Source organism: Pipistrellus hanaki, assembly GCF_964339955.1.
Source record: "Pipistrellus hanaki genome assembly, chromosome: 2".
Lineage (NCBI taxonomy): Eukaryota > Metazoa > Chordata > Mammalia > Chiroptera > Vespertilionidae > Pipistrellus > Pipistrellus hanaki.
In genome coordinates this window covers 103,412,122-103,434,827 of record NC_140504.1, presented here as the reverse complement: position 1 = coordinate 103,434,827, position 22,706 = coordinate 103,412,122, and positions in this window count along the sequence as shown.

The window sequence follows — 22,706 nt, the reverse complement described above, 5'->3', positions numbered from 1 at the left end:
TAAACTGGGCAAAGCTCATACTTGGACCAGAAGGCAGAATATAGGAAACTACATGAAAACATGAATAATTCAGTGAAAATGACTGTAAACAGATGTGAACTTGTTTAGAACAGCTGAAAGAGATTCTCCAAGTCAGTTCTTAGAGTAGAAAAGGTAGCTGAGATCCGGAAAATCCTTAATTCGAGTTAAGATCACATGAAACACTGTATGAATCCTATATTCTTTACTTAAAGGAGACTAGAGAGGTAAATGTGTGTTATACAAGGCAGAATCCCATTCAAATAGAGAAAGAAACACGTTCGGCAGCTTTGGAAAGCCTTACACTTCACTGAAATGTAGTACTACACTCTATAACACAGTTGAGAGACAATGTTCCCGAGCTGCCTCAGTTCATAACAGTGTGTAGGAAGTTGTTTGATAAACTGGGCAAAGCTTATACTTGGACCAGAAGGCAGAATATAGGAAACTACATGAAAACATGGATAATTCAGAGAAAATGACTGTAAACAGATGAGAACTTGTTTAGAACAGCTGAAAACGATTCTTCAAGTCAGTTCTTAGTGTAAAAAAGGTAGCTAAGGTCTGGGAAATCCTTAATTCGAGTTAAGATCACATGAAACACTGTATGAATCCTATATTCTTTACTTAAAGGAGACTAGAGAGGTAAATGTGTGTTATATAAGGCAGAATCCCATTCAAATAGAGAAAGAAACACGTTCGGCAGTTTTAGAAAGCCTTACACTTCACTGAAATGTAGTGCTACACTCAATAACACAGTTGAGAGACAATGTTCCTGAGCTGCCTCAGTTCATAACAGTGTGTAGGAAGTTGTTTGATAAACTGGGCAAAGCTTATACTTGGACCAGAAGGCAGAATATAGGAAACTACATGAAAACATGAATAATTCAGTGAAAATGACTGTAAACAGATGTGAACTTGCTTAGAACAGCTGAAATAGATTCTCCAAGTCAGTTCTTAGTGTAAAAAAGGTAGCTAAGGTCTGGGAAATCCTTAATTCGAGTTAAGATCACATGAAACACTGTATGAATCCTATATTCTTTACCTAAAGGAGACTAGAGAGGTAAATGTGTGTTATATAAGGCAGAATCCCATTCAAATAGAGAAAGAAACACGTTCGGCAGTTTTAGAAAGCCTTACACTTCACTGAAATGTAGTACTACACTCTATAACACAGTTGAGAGACAATGTTCCTGAGCTGTCTCAGTTCATAACAGTGTGTAGGATGTTGTTTGATAAACTGGGCAAAGCTTATACTTGGACCAGAAGGCAGAATATAGGAAACTACATGAAAACATGAATAATTCAGTGAAAATGACTGTTAACAGATGTGAACTTGTTTAGAACAGCTGAAAGAGATTCTCCAAGTCAGTTCTTAGAGTAGAAATGGTAGCTGAGATCCGGGAAATCCTTAATTCGAGTTAAGATCACATGAAACACTGTATGAATCCTATATTCTTTACTTAAAGGAGACTAGAGTGGTAAATGTGTGTTATACAAGGCAGAATACCATTGAAATAGAGAAAGAAACACGTTCGGCAGCTTTGGAAAGCCTTACACTTCACTGAAATGTAGTACTACACTCTATAACACAGTTGAGAGACAATGTTCACGAGCTGCCTCAGTTCATAGCAGTGTGTAGGAAGTTGTTTGATTAAACTGGGCAAAGCTCATACTTGGACCAGAAGGCAGAATATAGGAAACTACATGAAAACATGAATAATTCAGTGAAAATGACTGTAAACAGATGTGAACTTGTTTAGAACAGCTGAAAGAGATTCTCCAAGTCAGTTCTTAGAGTAGAAAAGGTAGCTGAGATCCGGAAAATCCTTAATTCGAGTTAAGATCACATGAAACACTGTATGAATCCTATATTCTTTACTTAAAGGAGACTAGAGAGGTAAATGTGTGTTATACAAGGCAGAATCCCATTCAAATAGAGAAAGAAACACGTTCGGCAGCTTTGGAAAGCCTTACACTTCACTGAAATGTAGTACTACACTCTATAACACAGTTGAGAGACAATGTTCCCGAGCTGCCTCAGTTCATAACAGTGTGTAGGAAGTTGTTTGATAAACTGGGCAAAGCTTATACTTGGACCAGAAGGCAGAATATAGGAAACTACATGAAAACATGGATAATTCAGAGAAAATGACTGTAAACAGATGAGAACTTGTTTAGAACAGCTGAAAACGATTCTTCAAGTCAGTTCTTAGTGTAAAAAAGGTAGCTAAGGTCTGGGAAATCCTTAATTCGAGTTAAGATCACATGAAACACTGTATGAATCCTATATTCTTTACTTAAAGGAGACTAGAGAGGTAAATGTGTGTTATATAAGGCAGAATCCCATTCAAATAGAGAAAGAAACACGTTCGGCAGTTTTAGAAAGCCTTACACTTCACTGAAATGTAGTGCTACACTCAATAACACAGTTGAGAGACAATGTTCCTGAGCTGCCTCAGTTCATAACAGTGTGTAGGAAGTTGTTTGATAAACTGGGCAAAGCTTATACTTGGACCAGAAGGCAGAATATAGGAAACTACATGAAAACATGAATAATTCAGTGAAAATGACTGTAAACAGATGTGAACTTGCTTAGAACAGCTGAAATAGAGTCTCCAAGTCAGTTCTTAGTGTAAAAAAGGTAGCTGAGATCTGGGAAATCCTTAATTCGAGTTAAGATCACATGAAACACTGTATGAATCCTATATTCTTTACTTAAAGGAGACTAGAGAGGTAAATGTGTGTTAAATAAGGCAGAATCCCATTCAAATAGAGAAAGAAACACGTTCGGCAGTTTTAGAAAGCCTTAAACTTCACTGAAATGTAGTACTACACTCTATAACACAGTTGAGAGACAATGTTCCTGAGCTGTCTCAGTTCATAACAGTGTGTAGGAAGTTGTTTGATAAACTGGGCAAAGCTTATACTTGGAACAGAAGGCAGAATATAGGAAACTACATGAAAACATGGATAATTCAGAGAAAATGACTGTAAACAGATGAGAACTTGTTTAGAAGAGCTGAAAGAGATTCTCCAAGTCAGTTCTTGGTGTAAAAAAGTTAGCTAAGATCTGGGAAATCCTTAATTCGAGTTAAGATCACATGAAACACTGTATGAATCCTATATTCTTTACTTAAAGGAGACTAGAGTGGTAAATGTGTGTTATACAAGGCAGAATACCATTGAAATAGAGAAAGAAACACGTTCGGCAGCTTTGGAAAGCCTTACACTTCACTGAAATGTAGTACTACACTCTATAACACAGTTGAGAGACAATGTTCACGAGCTGCCTCAGTTCATAGCAGTGTGTAGGAAGTTGTTTGATTAAACTGGGCAAAGCTCATACTTGGACCAGAAGGCAGAATATAGGAAACTACATGAAAACATGAATAATTCAGTGAAAATGACTGTAAACAGATGTGAACTTGTTTAGAACAGCTGAAAGAGATTCTCCAAGTCAGTTCTTAGAGTAGAAAAGGTAGCTGAGATCCGGAAAATCCTTAATTCGAGTTAAGATCACATGAAACACTGTATGAATCCTATATTCTTTACTTAAAGGAGACTAGAGAGGTAAATGTGTGTTATACAAGGCAGAATCCCATTCAAATAGAGAAAGAAACACGTTCGGCAGCTTTGGAAAGCCTTACACTTCACTGAAATGTAGTACTACACTCTATAACACAGTTGAGAGACAATGTTCCCGAGCTGCCTCAGTTCATAACAGTGTGTAGGAAGTTGTTTGATAAACTGGGCAAAGCTTATACTTGGACCAGAAGGCAGAATATAGGAAACTACATGAAAACATGGATAATTCAGAGAAAATGACTGTAAACAGATGAGAACTTGTTTAGAAGAGCTGAAAACGATTCTTCAAGTCAGTTCTTAGTGTAAAAAAGGTAGCTAAGGTCTGGGAAATCCTTAATTCGAGTTAAGATCACATGAAACACTGTATGAATCCTATATTCTTTACTTAAAGGAGACTAGAGAGGTAAATGTGTGTTATATAAGGCAGAATCCCATTCAAATAGAGAAAGAAACACGTTCGGCAGTTTTAGAAAGCCTTACACTTCACTGAAATGTAGTGCTACACTCAATAACACAGTTGAGAGACAATGTTCCTGAGCTGCCTCAGTTCATAACAGTGTGTAGGAAGTTGTTTGATAAACTGGGCAAAGCTTATACTTGGACCAGAAGGCAGAATATAGGAAACTACATGAAAACATGAATAATTCAGTGAAAATGACTGTAAACAGATGTGAACTTGTTTAGAACAGCTGAAAGAGATTCTCCAAGTCAGTTCTTAGAGTAGAAAAGGTAGCTGAGATCCGGGAAATCCTTAATTCGAGTTAAGATAACATGAAACACTGTATGAATCCTATATTCTTTACTTAAAGGAGACTAGAGAGGTAAATGTGTGTTATATAAGGCAGAATCCCATTCAAATAGAGAAAGAAACACGTTCGGCAGTTTTAGAAAGCCTTACACTTCACTGAAATGTAGTACTACACTCTATAACACAGTTGAGAGACAATGTTCCTGAGCTGTCTCAGTTCATAACAGTGTGTAGGAAGTTGTTTGATAAACTGGGCAAAGCTTATACTTGGAACAGAAGGCAGAATATAGGAAACTACATGAAAACATGGATAATTCAGAGAAAATGACTGTAAACAGATGAGAACTTGTTTAGAAGAGCTGAAAGAGATTCTCCAAGTCAGTTCTTGGTGTAAAAAAGTTAGCTAAGATCTGGGAAATCCTTAATTCGAGTTAAGATCACATGAAACATTGTATGAATCCTATATTCTTTACTTAAAGGAGACTAGAGAGGTAAATGTGTGTTATATAAGGCAGAATCCCATTCAAATAGAGAAAGAAACACGTTCGGCAGCTTTGGAAAGCCTTACACTTCACTGAAATGTAGTACTACACTCTATAACACAGTTGAGAGACAATGTTCCCGAGCTGCCTCAGTTCATAACAGTGTGTAGGAAGTTGTTTGATAAACTGGGCAAAGCTTATACTTGGACCAGAAGGCAGAATATAGGAAACTACATGAAAAGATGGATAATTCAGAGAAAATGACTGTAAACAGATGAGAACTTGTTTAGAACAGCTGAAAACGATTCTTCAAGTCAGTTCTTAGTGTAAAAAAGGTAGCTAAGGTCTGGGAAATCCTTAATTCGAGTTAAGATCACATGAAACACTGTATGAATCCTATATTCTTTACTTAAAGGAGACTAGAGAGGTAAATGTGTGTTATATAAGGCAGAATCCCATTCAAATAGAGAAAGAAACACGTTCGGCAGTTTTAGAAAGCCTTACACTTCACTGAAATGTAGTGCTACACTCAATAACACAGTTGAGAGACAATGTTCTTGAGCTGCCTCAGTTCATAACAGTGTGTAGGAAGTTGTTTGATAAACTGGGCAAAGCTTATACTTGGACCAGAAGGCAGAATATAGGAAACTACATGAAAACATGAATAATTCAGTGAAAATGACTGTAAACAGATGTGAACTTGCTTAGAACAGCTGAAATAGATTCTCCAAGTCAGTTCTTAGTGTAAAAAAGGTAGCTAAGGTCTGGGAAATCCTTAATTCGAGTTAAGATCACATGAAACACTGTATGAATCCTATATTCTTTACCTAAAGGAGACTAGAGAGGTAAATGTGTGTTATATAAGGCAGAATCCCATTCAAATAGAGAAAGAAACACGTTCGGCAGTTTTAGAAAGCCTTACACTTCACTGAAATGTAGTACTACACTCTATAACACAGTTGAGAGACAATGTTCCTGAGCTGTCTCAGTTCATAACAGTGTGTAGGATGTTGTTTGATAAACTGGGCAAAGCTTATACTTGGACCAGAAGGCAGAATATAGGAAACTACATGAAAACATGAATAATTCAGTGAAAATGACTGTTAACAGATGTGAACTTGTTTAGAACAGCTGAAAGAGATTCTCCAAGTCAGTTCTTAGAGTAGAAATGGTAGCTGAGATCCGGGAAATCCTTAATTCGAGTTAAGATCACATGAAACACTGTATGAATCCTATATTCTTTACTTAAAGGAGACTAGAGTGGTAAATGTGTGTTATACAAGGCAGAATACCATTGAAATAGAGAAAGAAACACGTTCCGCAGCTTTGGAAAGCCTTACACTTCACTGAAATGTAGTACTACACTCTATAACACAGTTGAGAGACAATGTTCACGAGCTGCCTCAGTTCATAGCAGTGTGTAGGAAGTTGTTTGATTAAACTGGGCAAAGCTCATACTTGGACCAGAAGGCAGAATATAGGAAACTACATGAAAACATGAATAATTCAGTGAAAATGACTGTAAACAGATGTGAACTTGTTTAGAACAGCTGAAAGAGATTCTCCAAGTCAGTTCTTAGAGTAGAAAAGGTAGCTGAGATCCGGAAAATCCTTAATTCGAGTTAAGATCACATGAAACACTGTATGAATCCTATATTCTTTACTTAAAGGAGACTAGAGAGGTAAATGTGTGTTATACAAGGCAGAATCCCATTCAAATAGAGAAAGAAACACGTTCGGCAGCTTTGGAAAGCCTTACACTTCACTGAAATGTAGTACTACACTCTATAACACAGTTGAGAGACAATGTTCCCGAGCTGCCTCAGTTCATAACAGTGTGTAGGAAGTTGTTTGATAAACTGGGCAAAGCTTATACTTGGACCAGAAGGCAGAATATAGGAAACTACATGAAAACATGGATAATTCAGAGAAAATGACTGTAAACAGATGAGAACTTGTTTAGAACAGCTGAAAACGATTCTTCAAGTCAGTTCTTAGTGTAAAAAAGGTAGCTAAGGTCTGGGAAATCCTTAATTCGAGTTAAGATCACATGAAACACTGTATGAATCCTATATTCTTTACTTAAAGGAGACTAGAGAGGTAAATGTGTGTTATATAAGGCAGAATCCCATTCAAATAGAGAAAGAAACACGTTCGGCAGTTTTAGAAAGCCTTACACTTCACTGAAATGTAGTGCTACACTCAATAACACAGTTGAGAGACAATGTTCCTGAGCTGCCTCAGTTCATAACAGTGTGTAGGAAGTTGTTTGATAAACTGGGCAAAGCTTATACTTGGACCAGAAGGCAGAATATAGGAAACTACATGAAAACATGAATAATTCAGTGAAAATGACTGTAAACAGATGTGAACTTGCTTAGAACAGCTGAAATAGAGTCTCCAAGTCAGTTCTTAGTGTAAAAAAGGTAGCTGAGATCTGGGAAATCCTTAATTCGAGTTAAGATCACATGAAACACTGTATGAATCCTATATTCTTTACTTAAAGGAGACTAGAGAGGTAAATGTGTGTTAAATAAGGCAGAATCCCATTCAAATAGAGAAAGAAACACGTTCGGCAGTTTTAGAAAGCCTTAAACTTCACTGAAATGTAGTACTACACTCTATAACACAGTTGAGAGACAATGTTCCTGAGCTGTCTCAGTTCATAACAGTGTGTAGGAAGTTGTTTGATAAACTGGGCAAAGCTTATACTTGGAACAGAAGGCAGAATATAGGAAACTACATGAAAACATGGATAATTCAGAGAAAATGACTGTAAACAGATGAGAACTTGTTTAGAAGAGCTGAAAGAGATTCTCCAAGTCAGTTCTTGGTGTAAAAAAGTTAGCTAAGATCTGGGAAATCCTTAATTCGAGTTAAGATCACATGAAACATTGTATGAATCCTATATTCTTTACTTAAAGGAGACTAGAGAGGTAAATGTGTGTTATATAAGGCAGAATCCCATTCAAATAGAGAAAGAAACACGTTCGGCAGTTTTAGAAAGCCTTACACTTCACTGAAATGTAGTACTACACTCAATAACACAGTTGAGAGACAATGTTCCTGAGCTGTCTCAGTTCATAACAGTGTGTAGGAAGTTGTTTGATAAACTGGGCAAAGCTTATACTTGGACCAGAAGGCAGAATATAGGAAACTACATGAAAACATGAATAATTCAGTGAAAATGACTGTAAACAGATGTGAACTTGCTTAGAACAGCTGAAAGTGATTCTCCAAGTCAGTTCTTAGTGTAAAAAAGGTAGCTAAGATCTGGGAAATCCTTAATTCGAGTTAAGATCACATGAAACACTGTATGAATCCTATATTCTTTACTTAAAGGAGACTAGAGTGGTAAATGTGTGTTATACAAGGCAGAATACCATTGAAATAGAGAAAGAAACACGTTCGGCAGCTTTGGAAAGCCTTACACTTCACTGAAATGTAGTACTACACTCTATAACACAGTTGAGAGACAATGTTCACGAGCTGCCTCAGTTCATAGCAGTGTGTAGGAAGTTGTTTGATTAAACTGGGCAAAGCTCATACTTGGACCAGAAGGCAGAATATAGGAAACTACATGAAAACATGAATAATTCAGTGAAAATGACTGTAAACAGATGTGAACTTGTTTAGAACAGCTGAAAGAGATTCTCCAAGTCAGTTCTTAGAGTAGAAAAGGTAGCTGAGATCCGGAAAATCCTTAATTCGAGTTAAGATCACATGAAACACTGTATGAATCCTATATTCTTTACTTAAAGGAGACTAGAGAGGTAAATGTGTGTTATACAAGGCAGAATCCCATTCAAATAGAGAAAGAAACACGTTCGGCAGCTTTGGAAAGCCTTACACTTCACTGAAATGTAGTACTACACTCTATAACACAGTTGAGAGACAATGTTCCCGAGCTGCCTCAGTTCATAACAGTGTGTAGGAAGTTGTTTGATAAACTGGGCAAAGCTTATACTTGGACCAGAAGGCAGAATATAGGAAACTACATGAAAACATGGATAATTCAGAGAAAATGACTGTAAACAGATGAGAACTTGTTTAGAAGAGCTGAAAACGATTCTTCAAGTCAGTTCTTAGTGTAAAAAAGGTAGCTAAGGTCTGGGAAATCCTTAATTCGAGTTAAGATCACATGAAACACTGTATGAATCCTATATTCTTTACTTAAAGGAGACTAGAGAGGTAAATGTGTGTTATATAAGGCAGAATCCCATTCAAATAGAGAAAGAAACACGTTCGGCAGTTTTAGAAAGCCTTACACTTCACTGAAATGTAGTGCTACACTCAATAACACAGTTGAGAGACAATGTTCCTGAGCTGCCTCAGTTCATAACAGTGTGTAGGAAGTTGTTTGATAAACTGGGCAAAGCTTATACTTGGACCAGAAGGCAGAATATAGGAAACTACATGAAAACATGAATAATTCAGTGAAAATGACTGTAAACAGATGTGAACTTGTTTAGAACAGCTGAAAGAGATTCTCCAAGTCAGTTCTTAGAGTAGAAAAGGTAGCTGAGATCCGGGAAATCCTTAATTCGAGTTAAGATAACATGAAACACTGTATGAATCCTATATTCTTTACTTAAAGGAGACTAGAGAGGTAAATGTGTGTTATATAAGGCAGAATCCCATTCAAATAGAGAAAGAAACACGTTCGGCAGTTTTAGAAAGCCTTACACTTCACTGAAATGTAGTACTACACTCTATAACACAGTTGAGAGACAATGTTCCTGAGCTGTCTCAGTTCATAACAGTGTGTAGGAAGTTGTTTGATAAACTGGGCAAAGCTTATACTTGGAACAGAAGGCAGAATATAGGAAACTACATGAAAACATGGATAATTCAGAGAAAATGACTGTAAACAGATGAGAACTTGTTTAGAAGAGCTGAAAGAGATTCTCCAAGTCAGTTCTTGGTGTAAAAAAGTTAGCTAAGATCTGGGAAATCCTTAATTCGAGTTAAGATCACATGAAACATTGTATGAATCCTATATTCTTTACTTAAAGGAGACTAGAGAGGTAAATGTGTGTTATATAAGGCAGAATCCCATTCAAATAGAGAAAGAAACACGTTCGGCAGCTTTGGAAAGCCTTACACTTCACTGAAATGTAGTACTACACTCTATAACACAGTTGAGAGACAATGTTCCCGAGCTGCCTCAGTTCATAACAGTGTGTAGGAAGTTGTTTGATAAACTGGGCAAAGCTTATACTTGGACCAGAAGGCAGAATATAGGAAACTACATGAAAAGATGGATAATTCAGAGAAAATGACTGTAAACAGATGAGAACTTGTTTAGAACAGCTGAAAACGATTCTTCAAGTCAGTTCTTAGTGTAAAAAAGGTAGCTAAGGTCTGGGAAATCCTTAATTCGAGTTAAGATCACATGAAACACTGTATGAATCCTATATTCTTTACTTAAAGGAGACTAGAGAGGTAAATGTGTGTTATATAAGGCAGAATCCCATTCAAATAGAGAAAGAAACACGTTCGGCAGTTTTAGAAAGCCTTACACTTCACTGAAATGTAGTGCTACACTCAATAACACAGTTGAGAGACAATGTTCTTGAGCTGCCTCAGTTCATAACAGTGTGTAGGAAGTTGTTTGATAAACTGGGCAAAGCTTATACTTGGACCAGAAGGCAGAATATAGGAAACTACATGAAAACATGAATAATTCAGTGAAAATGACTGTAAACAGATGTGAACTTGCTTAGAACAGCTGAAATAGATTCTCCAAGTCAGTTCTTAGTGTAAAAAAGGTAGCTAAGGTCTGGGAAATCCTTAATTCGAGTTAAGATCACATGAAACACTGTATGAATCCTATATTCTTTACCTAAAGGAGACTAGAGAGGTAAATGTGTGTTATATAAGGCAGAATCCCATTCAAATAGAGAAAGAAACACGTTCGGCAGTTTTAGAAAGCCTTACACTTCACTGAAATGTAGTACTACACTCTATAACACAGTTGAGAGACAATGTTCCTGAGCTGTCTCAGTTCATAACAGTGTGTAGGATGTTGTTTGATAAACTGGGCAAAGCTTATACTTGGACCAGAAGGCAGAATATAGGAAACTACATGAAAACATGAATAATTCAGTGAAAATGACTGTTAACAGATGTGAACTTGTTTAGAACAGCTGAAAGAGATTCTCCAAGTCAGTTCTTAGAGTAGAAATGGTAGCTGAGATCCGGGAAATCCTTAATTCGAGTTAAGATCACATGAAACACTGTATGAATCCTATATTCTTTACTTAAAGGAGACTAGAGTGGTAAATGTGTGTTATACAAGGCAGAATACCATTGAAATAGAGAAAGAAACACGTTCCGCAGCTTTGGAAAGCCTTACACTTCACTGAAATGTAGTACTACACTCTATAACACAGTTGAGAGACAATGTTCACGAGCTGCCTCAGTTCATAGCAGTGTGTAGGAAGTTGTTTGATTAAACTGGGCAAAGCTCATACTTGGACCAGAAGGCAGAATATAGGAAACTACATGAAAACATGAATAATTCAGTGAAAATGACTGTAAACAGATGTGAACTTGTTTAGAACAGCTGAAAGAGATTCTCCAAGTCAGTTCTTAGAGTAGAAAAGGTAGCTGAGATCCGGGAAATCCTTAATTCGAGTTAAGATCACATGAAACACTGTATGAATCCTATATTCTTTACTTAAAGGAGACTAGAGAGGTAAATGTGTGTTATATAAGGCAGAATCCCATTCAAATAGAGAAAGAAACACGTTCGGCAGTTTTAGAAAGCCTTACACTTCACTGAAATGTAGTACTACACTCTATAACACAGTTGAGAGACAATGTTCCTGAGCTGTCTCAGTTCATAACAGTGTGTAGGAAGTTGTTTGATAAACTGGGCAAAGCTTATACTTGGAACAGAAGGCAGAATATAGGAAACTACATGAAAACATGGATAATTCAGAGAAAATGACTGTAAACAGATGAGAACTTGTTTAGAAGAGCTGAAAGAGATTCTCCAAGTCAGTTCTTGGTGTAAAAAAGTTAGCTAAGATCTGGGAAATCCTTAATTCGAGTTAAGATCACATGAAACATTGTATGAATCCTATATTCTTTACTTAAAGGAGACTAGAGAGGTAAATGTGTGTTATATAAGGCAGAATCCCATTCAAATAGAGAAAGAAACACGTTCGGCAGCTTTGGAAAGCCTTACACTTCACTGAAATGTAGTACTACACTCTATAACACAGTTGAGAGACAATGTTCCCGAGCTGCCTCAGTTCATAACAGTGTGTAGGAAGTTGTTTGATAAACTGGGCAAAGCTTATACTTGGACCAGAAGGCAGAATATAGGAAACTACATGAAAAGATGGATAATTCAGAGAAAATGACTGTAAACAGATGAGAACTTGTTTAGAACAGCTGAAAACGATTCTTCAAGTCAGTTCTTAGTGTAAAAAAGGTAGCTAAGGTCTGGGAAATCCTTAATTCGAGTTAAGATCACATGAAACACTGTATGAATCCTATATTCTTTACTTAAAGGAGACTAGAGAGGTAAATGTGTGTTATATAAGGCAGAATCCCATTCAAATAGAGAAAGAAACACGTTCGGCAGTTTTAGAAAGCCTTACACTTCACTGAAATGTAGTGCTACACTCAATAACACAGTTGAGAGACAATGTTCTTGAGCTGCCTCAGTTCATAACAGTGTGTAGGAAGTTGTTTGATAAACTGGGCAAAGCTTATACTTGGACCAGAAGGCAGAATATAGGAAACTACATGAAAACATGAATAATTCAGTGAAAATGACTGTAAACAGATGTGAACTTGCTTAGAACAGCTGAAATAGATTCTCCAAGTCAGTTCTTAGTGTAAAAAAGGTAGCTAAGGTCTGGGAAATCCTTAATTCGAGTTAAGATCACATGAAACACTGTATGAATCCTATATTCTTTACCTAAAGGAGACTAGAGAGGTAAATGTGTGTTATATAAGGCAGAATCCCATTCAAATAGAGAAAGAAACACGTTCGGCAGTTTTAGAAAGCCTTACACTTCACTGAAATGTAGTACTACACTCTATAACACAGTTGAGAGACAATGTTCCTGAGCTGTCTCAGTTCATAACAGTGTGTAGGATGTTGTTTGATAAACTGGGCAAAGCTTATACTTGGACCAGAAGGCAGAATATAGGAAACTACATGAAAACATGAATAATTCAGTGAAAATGACTGTTAACAGATGTGAACTTGTTTAGAACAGCTGAAAGAGATTCTCCAAGTCAGTTCTTAGAGTAGAAATGGTAGCTGAGATCCGGGAAATCCTTAATTCGAGTTAAGATCACATGAAACACTGTATGAATCCTATATTCTTTACTTAAAGGAGACTAGAGTGGTAAATGTGTGTTATACAAGGCAGAATACCATTGAAATAGAGAAAGAAACACGTTCCGCAGCTTTGGAAAGCCTTACACTTCACTGAAATGTAGTACTACACTCTATAACACAGTTGAGAGACAATGTTCACGAGCTGCCTCAGTTCATAGCAGTGTGTAGGAAGTTGTTTGATTAAACTGGGCAAAGCTCATACTTGGACCAGAAGGCAGAATATAGGAAACTACATGAAAACATGAATAATTCAGTGAAAATGACTGTAAACAGATGTGAACTTGTTTAGAACAGCTGAAAGAGATTCTCCAAGTCAGTTCTTAGAGTAGAAAAGGTAGCTGAGATCCGGGAAATCCTTAATTCGAGTTAAGATCACATGAAACACTGTATGAATCCTATATTCTTTACTTAAAGGAGACTAGAGAGGTAAATGTGTGTTATATAAGGCAGAATCCCATTCAAATAGAGAAAGAAACACGTTCGGCAGTTTTAGAAAGCCTTACACTTCACTGAAATGTAGTACTACACTCTATAACACAGTTGAGAGACAATGTTCCTGAGCTGTCTCAGTTCATAACAGTGTGTAGGAAGTTGTTTGATAAACTGGGCAAAGCTTATACTTGGAACAGAAGGCAGAATATAGGAAACTACATGAAAACATGGATAATTCAGAGAAAATGACTGTAAACAGATGAGAACTTGTTTAGAAGAGCTGAAAGAGATTCTCCAAGTCAGTTCTTGGTGTAAAAAAGTTAGCTAAGATCTGGGAAATCCTTAATTCGAGTTAAGATCACATGAAACATTGTATGAATCCTATATTCTTTACTTAAAGGAGACTAGAGAGGTAAATGTGTGTTATATAAGGCAGAATCCCATTCAAATAGAGAAAGAAACACGTTCGGCAGCTTTGGAAAGCCTTACACTTCACTGAAATGTAGTACTACACTCTATAACACAGTTGAGAGACAATGTTCCCGAGCTGCCTCAGTTCATAACAGTGTGTAGGAAGTTGTTTGATAAACTGGGCAAAGCTTATACTTGGACCAGAAGGCAGAATATAGGAAACTACATGAAAAGATGGATAATTCAGAGAAAATGACTGTAAACAGATGAGAACTTGTTTAGAACAGCTGAAAACGATTCTTCAAGTCAGTTCTTAGTGTAAAAAAGGTAGCTAAGGTCTGGGAAATCCTTAATTCGAGTTAAGATCACATGAAACACTGTATGAATCCTATATTCTTTACTTAAAGGAGACTAGAGAGGTAAATGTGTGTTATATAAGGCAGAATCCCATTCAAATAGAGAAAGAAACACGTTCGGCAGTTTTAGAAAGCCTTACACTTCACTGAAATGTAGTGCTACACTCAATAACACAGTTGAGAGACAATGTTCTTGAGCTGCCTCAGTTCATAACAGTGTGTAGGAAGTTGTTTGATAAACTGGGCAAAGCTTATACTTGGACCAGAAGGCAGAATATAGGAAACTACATGAAAACATGAATAATTCAGTGAAAATGACTGTAAACAGATGTGAACTTGCTTAGAACAGCTGAAATAGATTCTCCAAGTCAGTTCTTAGTGTAAAAAAGGTAGCTAAGGTCTGGGAAATCCTTAATTCGAGTTAAGATCACATGAAACACTGTATGAATCCTATATTCTTTACCTAAAGGAGACTAGAGAGGTAAATGTGTGTTATATAAGGCAGAATCCCATTCAAATAGAGAAAGAAACACGTTCGGCAGTTTTAGAAAGCCTTACACTTCACTGAAATGTAGTACTACACTCTATAACACAGTTGAGAGACAATGTTCCTGAGCTGTCTCAGTTCATAACAGTGTGTAGGATGTTGTTTGATAAACTGGGCAAAGCTTATACTTGGACCAGAAGGCAGAATATAGGAAACTACATGAAAACATGAATAATTCAGTGAAAATGACTGTTAACAGATGTGAACTTGTTTAGAACAGCTGAAAGAGATTCTCCAAGTCAGTTCTTAGAGTAGAAATGGTAGCTGAGATCCGGGAAATCCTTAATTCGAGTTAAGATCACATGAAACACTGTATGAATCCTATATTCTTTACTTAAAGGAGACTAGAGTGGTAAATGTGTGTTATACAAGGCAGAATACCATTGAAATAGAGAAAGAAACACGTTCCGCAGCTTTGGAAAGCCTTACACTTCACTGAAATGTAGTACTACACTCTATAACACAGTTGAGAGACAATGTTCACGAGCTGCCTCAGTTCATAGCAGTGTGTAGGAAGTTGTTTGATTAAACTGGGCAAAGCTCATACTTGGACCAGAAGGCAGAATATAGGAAACTACATGAAAACATGAATAATTCAGTGAAAATGACTGTAAACAGATGTGAACTTGTTTAGAACAGCTGAAAGAGATTCTCCAAGTCAGTTCTTAGAGTAGAAAAGGTAGCTGAGATCCGGGAAATCCTTAATTCGAGTTAAGATCACATGAAACACTGTATGAATCCTATATTCTTTACTTAAAGGAGACTAGAGAGGTAAATGTGTGTTATATAAGGCAGAATCCCATTCAAATAGAGAAAGAAACACGTTCGGCAGTTTTAGAAAGCCTTACACTTCACTGAAATGTAGTACTACACTCTATAACACAGTTGAGAGACAATGTTCCTGAGCTGTCTCAGTTCATAACAGTGTGTAGGAAGTTGTTTGATAAACTGGGCAAAGCTTATACTTGGAACAGAAGGCAGAATATAGGAAACTACATGAAAACATGGATAATTCAGAGAAAATGACTGTAAACAGATGAGAACTTGTTTAGAAGAGCTGAAAGAGATTCTCCAAGTCAGTTCTTGGTGTAAAAAAGTTAGCTAAGATCTGGGAAATCCTTAATTCGAGTTAAGATCACATGAAACATTGTATGAATCCTATATTCTTTACTTAAAGGAGACTAGAGAGGTAAATGTGTGTTATATAAGGCAGAATCCCATTCAAATAGAGAAAGAAACACGTTCGGCAGCTTTGGAAAGCCTTACACTTCACTGAAATGTAGTACTACACTCTATAACACAGTTGAGAGACAATGTTCCCGAGCTGCCTCAGTTCATAACAGTGTGTAGGAAGTTGTTTGATAAACTGGGCAAAGCTTATACTTGGACCAGAAGGCAGAATATAGGAAACTACATGAAAAGATGGATAATTCAGAGAAAATGACTGTAAACAGATGAGAACTTGTTTAGAACAGCTGAAAACGATTCTTCAAGTCAGTTCTTAGTGTAAAAAAGGTAGCTAAGGTCTGGGAAATCCTTAATTCGAGTTAAGATCACATGAAACACTGTATGAATCCTATATTCTTTACTTAAAGGAGACTAGAGAGGTAAATGTGTGTTATATAAGGCAGAATCCCATTCAAATAGAGAAAGAAACACGTTCGGCAGTTTTAGAAAGCCTTACACTTCACTGAAATGTAGTGCTACACTCAATAACACAGTTGAGAGACAATGTTCTTGAGCTGCCTCAGTTCATAACAGTGTGTAGGAAGTTGTTTGATAAACTGGGCAAAGCTTATACTTGGACCAGAAGGCAGAATATAGGAAACTACATGAAAACATGAATAATTCAGTGAAAATGACTGTAAACAGATGTGAACTTGCTTAGAACAGCTGAAATAGATTCTCCAAGTCAGTTCTTAGTGTAAAAAAGGTAGCTAAGGTCTGGGAAATCCTTAATTCGAGTTAAGATCACATGAAACACTGTATGAATCCTATATTCTTTACCTAAAGGAGACTAGAGAGGTAAATGTGTGTTATATAAGGCAGAATCCCATTCAAATAGAGAAAGAAACACGTTCGGCAGTTTTAGAAAGCCTTACACTTCACTGAAATGTAGTACTACACTCTATAACACAGTTGAGAGACAATGTTCCTGAGCTGTCTCAGTTCATAACAGTGTGTAGGATGTTGTTTGATAAACTGGGCAAAGCTTATACTTGGACCAGAAGGCAGAATATAGGAAACTACATGAAAACATGAATAATTCAGTGAAAATGACTGTTAACAGATGTGAACTTGTTTAGAACAGCTGAAAGAGATTCTCCAAGTCAGTTCTTAGAGTAGAAATGGTAGCTGAGATCCGGGAAATCCTTAATTCGAGTTAAGATCACATGAAACACTGTATGAATCCTATATTCTTTACTTAAAGGAGACTAGAGTGGTAAATGTGTGTTATACAAGGCAGAATACCATTGAAATAGAGAAAGAAACACGTTCCGCAGCTTTGGAAAGCCTTACACTTCACTGAAATGTAGTACTACACTCTATAACACAGTTGAGAGACAATGTTCACGAGCTGCCTCAGTTCATAGCAGTGTGTAGGAAGTTGTTTGATTAAACTGGGCAAAGCTCATACTTGGACCAGAAGGCAGAATATAGGAAACTACATGAAAACATGAATAATTCAGTGAAAATGACTGTAAACAGATGTGAACTTGTTTAGAACAGCTGAAAGAGATTCTCCAAGTCAGTTCTTAGAGTAGAAAAGGTAGCTGAGATCCGGGAAATCCTTAATTCGAGTTAAGATCACATGAAACACTGTATGAATCCTATATTCTTTACTTAAAGGAGACTAGAGAGGTAAATGTGTGTTATATAAGGCAGAATCCCATTCAAATAGAGAAAGAAACACGTTCGGCAGTTTTAGAAAGCCTTACACTTCACTGAAATGTAGTACTACACTCTATAACACAGTTGAGAGACAATGTTCCTGAGCTGTCTCAGTTCATAACAGTGTGTAGGAAGTTGTTTGATAAACTGGGCAAAGCTTATACTTGGAACAGAAGGCAGAATATAGGAAACTACATGAAAACATGGATAATTCAGAGAAAATGACTGTAAACAGATGAGAACTTGTTTAGAAGAGCTGAAAGAGATTCTCCAAGTCAGTTCTTGGTGTAAAAAAGTTAGCTAAGATCTGGGAAATCCTTAATTCGAGTTAAGATCACATGAAACATTGTATGAATCCTATATTCTTTACTTAAAGGAGACTAGAGAGGTAAATGTGTGTTATATAAGGCAGAATCCCATTCAAATAGAGAAAGAAACACGTTCGGCAGCTTTGGAAAGCCTTACACTTCACTGAAATGTAGTACTACACTCTATAACACAGTTGAGAGACAATGTTCCCGAGCTGCCTCAGTTCATAACAGTGTGTAGGAAGTTGTTTGATAAACTGGGCAAAGCTTATACTTGGACCAGAAGGCAGAATATAGGAAACTACATGAAAAGATGGATAATTCAGAGAAAATGACTGTAAACAGATGAGAACTTGTTTAGAACAGCTGAAAACGATTCTTCAAGTCAGTTCTTAGTGTAAAAAAGGTAGCTAAGGTCTGGGAAATCCTTAATTCGAGTTAAGATCACATGAAACACTGTATGAATCCTATATTCTTTACTTAAAGGAGACTAGAGAGGTAAATGTGTGTTATATAAGGCAGAATCCCATTCAAATAGAGAAAGAAACACGTTCGGCAGTTTTAGAAAGCCTTACACTTCACTGAAATGTAGTGCTACACTCAATAACACAGTTGAGAGACAATGTTCTTGAGCTGCCTCAGTTCATAACAGTGTGTAGGAAGTTGTTTGATAAACTGGGCAAAGCTTATACTTGGACCAGAAGGCAGAATATAGGAAACTACATGAAAACATGAATAATTCAGTGAAAATGACTGTAAACAGATGTGAACTTGCTTAGAACAGCTGAAATAGATTCTCCAAGTCAGTTCTTAGTGTAAAAAAGGTAGCTAAGGTCTGGGAAATCCTTAATTCGAGTTAAGATCACATGAAACACTGTATGAATCCTATATTCTTTACCTAAAGGAGACTAGAGAGGTAAATGTGTGTTATATAAGGCAGAATCCCATTCAAATAGAGAAAGAAACACGTTCGGCAGTTTTAGAAAGCCTTACACTTCACTGAAATGTAGTACTACACTCTATAACACAGTTGAGAGACAATGTTCCTGAGCTGTCTCAGTTCATAACAGTGTGTAGGATGTTGTTTGATAAACTGGGCAAAGCTTATACTTGGACCAGAAGGCAGAATATAGGAAACTACATGAAAACATGAATAATTCAGTGAAAATGACTGTTAACAGATGTGAACTTGTTTAGAACAGCTGAAAGAGATTCTCCAAGTCAGTTCTTAGAGTAGAAATGGTAGCTGAGATCCGGGAAATCCTTAATTCGAGTTAAGATCACATGAAACACTGTATGAATCCTATATTCTTTACTTAAAGGAGACTAGAGTGGTAAATGTGTGTTATACAAGGCAGAATACCATTGAAATAGAGAAAGAAACACGTTCCGCAGCTTTGGAAAGCCTTACACTTCACTGAAATGTAGTACTACACTCTATAACACAGTTGAGAGACAATGTTCACGAGCTGCCTCAGTTCATAGCAGTGTGTAGGAAGTTGTTTGATTAAACTGGGCAAAGCTCATACTTGGACCAGAAGGCAGAATATAGGAAACTACATGAAAACATGAATAATTCAGTGAAAATGACTGTAAACAGATGTGAACTTGTTTAGAACAGCTGAAAGAGATTCTCCAAGTCAGTTCTTAGAGTAGAAAAGGTAGCTGAGATCCGGGAAATCCTTAATTCGAGTTAAGATCACATGAAACACTGTATGAATCCTATATTCTTTACTTAAAGGAGACTAGAGAGGTAAATGTGTGTTATATAAGGCAGAATCCCATTCAAATAGAGAAAGAAACACGTTCGGCAGTTTTAGAAAGCCTTACACTTCACTGAAATGTAGTACTACACTCTATAACACAGTTGAGAGACAATGTTCCTGAGCTGTCTCAGTTCATAACAGTGTGTAGGAAGTTGTTTGATAAACTGGGCAAAGCTTATACTTGGAACAGAAGGCAGAATATAGGAAACTACATGAAAACATGGATAATTCAGAGAAAATGACTGTAAACAGATGAGAACTTGTTTAGAAGAGCTGAAAGAGATTCTCCAAGTCAGTTCTTGGTGTAAAAAAGTTAGCTAAGATCTGGGAAATCCTTAATTCGAGTTAAGATCACATGAAACATTGTATGAATCCTATATTCTTTACTTAAAGGAGACTAGAGAGGTAAATGTGTGTTATATAAGGCAGAATCCCATTCAAATAGAGAAAGAAACACGTTCGGCAGCTTTGGAAAGCCTTACACTTCACTGAAATGTAGTACTACACTCTATAACACAGTTGAGAGACAATGTTCCCGAGCTGCCTCAGTTCATAACAGTGTGTAGGAAGTTGTTTGATAAACTGGGCAAAGCTTATACTTGGACCAGAAGGCAGAATATAGGAAACTACATGAAAAGATGGATAATTCAGAGAAAATGACTGTAAACAGATGAGAACTTGTTTAGAACAGCTGAAAACGATTCTTCAAGTCAGTTCTTAGTGTAAAAAAGGTAGCTAAGGTCTGGGAAATCCTTAATTCGAGTTAAGATCACATGAAACACTGTATGAATCCTATATTCTTTACTTAAAGGAGACTAGAGAGGTAAATGTGTGTTATATAAGGCAGAATCCCATTCAAATAGAGAAAGAAACACGTTCGGCAGTTTTAGAAAGCCTTACACTTCACTGAAATGTAGTGCTACACTCAATAACACAGTTGAGAGACAATGTTCCTGAGCTGCCTCAGTTCATAACAGTGTGTAGGAAGTTGTTTGATAAACTGGGCAAAGCTTATACTTGGACCAGAAGGCAGAATATAGGAAACTACATGAAAACATGAATAATTCAGTGAAAATGACTGTAAACAGATGTGAACTTGCTTAGAACAGCTGAAATAGAGTCTCCAAGTCAGTTCTTAGTGTAAAAAAGGTAGCTGAGATCTGGGAAATCCTTAATTCGAGTTAAGATCACATGAAACACTGTATGAATCCTATATTCTTTACTTAAAGGAGACTAGAGAGGTAAATGTGTGTTAAATAAGGCAGAATCCCATTCAAATAGAGAAAGAAACACGTTCGGCAGTTTTAGAAAGCCTTAAACTTCACTGAAATGTAGTACTACACTCTATAACACAGTTGAGAGACAATGTTCCTGAGCTGTCTCAGTTCATAACAGTGTGTAGGAAGTTGTTTGATAAACTGGGCAAAGCTTATACTTGGAACAGAAGGCAGAATATAGGAAACTACATGAAAACATGGATAATTCAGAGAAAATGACTGTAAACAGATGAGAACTTGTTTAGAAGAGCTGAAAGAGATTCTCCAAGTCAGTTCTTGGTGTAAAAAAGTTAGCTAAGATCTGGGAAATCCTTAATTCGAGTTAAGATCACATGAAACATTGTATGAATCCTATATTCTTTACTTAAAGGAGACTAGAGAGGTAAATGTGTGTTATATAAGGCAGAATCCCATTCAAATAGAGAAAGAAACACGTTCGGCAGTTTTAGAAAGCCTTACACTTCACTGAAATGTAGTACTACACTCAATAACACAGTTGAGAGACAATGTTCCTGAGCTGTCTCAGTTCATAACAGTGTGTAGGAAGTTGTTTGATAAACTGGGCAAAGCTTATACTTGGACCAGAAGGCAGAATATAGGAAACTACATGAAAACATGAATAATTCAGTGAAAATGACTGTAAACAGATGTGAACTTGATTAGAACAGCTGAAAGTGATTCTCCAAGTCAGTTCTTAGTGTAAAAAAGGTAGCTAAGATCTGGGAAATCCTTAATTCGAGTTAAGATCACATGAAACACTATATGAATCCTATATTCTTTACTTAAAGGAGACTAGAGTGGTAAATGTGTGTTATACAAGGCAGAATACCATTGAAATAGAGAAAGAAACACGTTCGGCAGCTTTGGAAAGCCTTACACTTCACTGAAATGTAGTACTACACTCTATAACACAGTTGAGAGACAATGTTCACGAGCTGCCTCAGTTCATAGCAGTGTGTAGGAAGTTGTTTGATTAAACTGGGCAAAGCTCATACTTGGACCAGAAGGCAGAATATAGGAAACTACATGAAAACATGAATAATTCAGTGAAAATGACTGTAAACAGATGTGAACTTGTTTAGAACAGCTGAAAGAGATTCTCCAAGTCAGTTCTTAGAGTAGAAAAGGTAGCTGAGATCCGGAAAATCCTTAATTCGAGTTAAGATCACATGAAACACTGTATGAATCCTATATTCTTTACTTAAAGGAGACTAGAGAGGTAAATGTGTGTTATACAAGGCAGAATCCCATTCAAATAGAGAAAGAAACACGTTCGGCAGCTTTGGAAAGCCTTACACTTCACTGAAATGTAGTACTACACTCTATAACACAGTTGAGAGACAATGTTCCCGAGCTGCCTCAGTTCATAACAGTGTGTAGGAAGTTGTTTGATAAACTGGGCAAAGCTTATACTTGGACCAGAAGGCAGAATATAGGAAACTACATGAAAACATGGATAATTCAGAGAAAATGACTGTAAACAGATGAGAACTTGTTTAGAACAGCTGAAAACGAT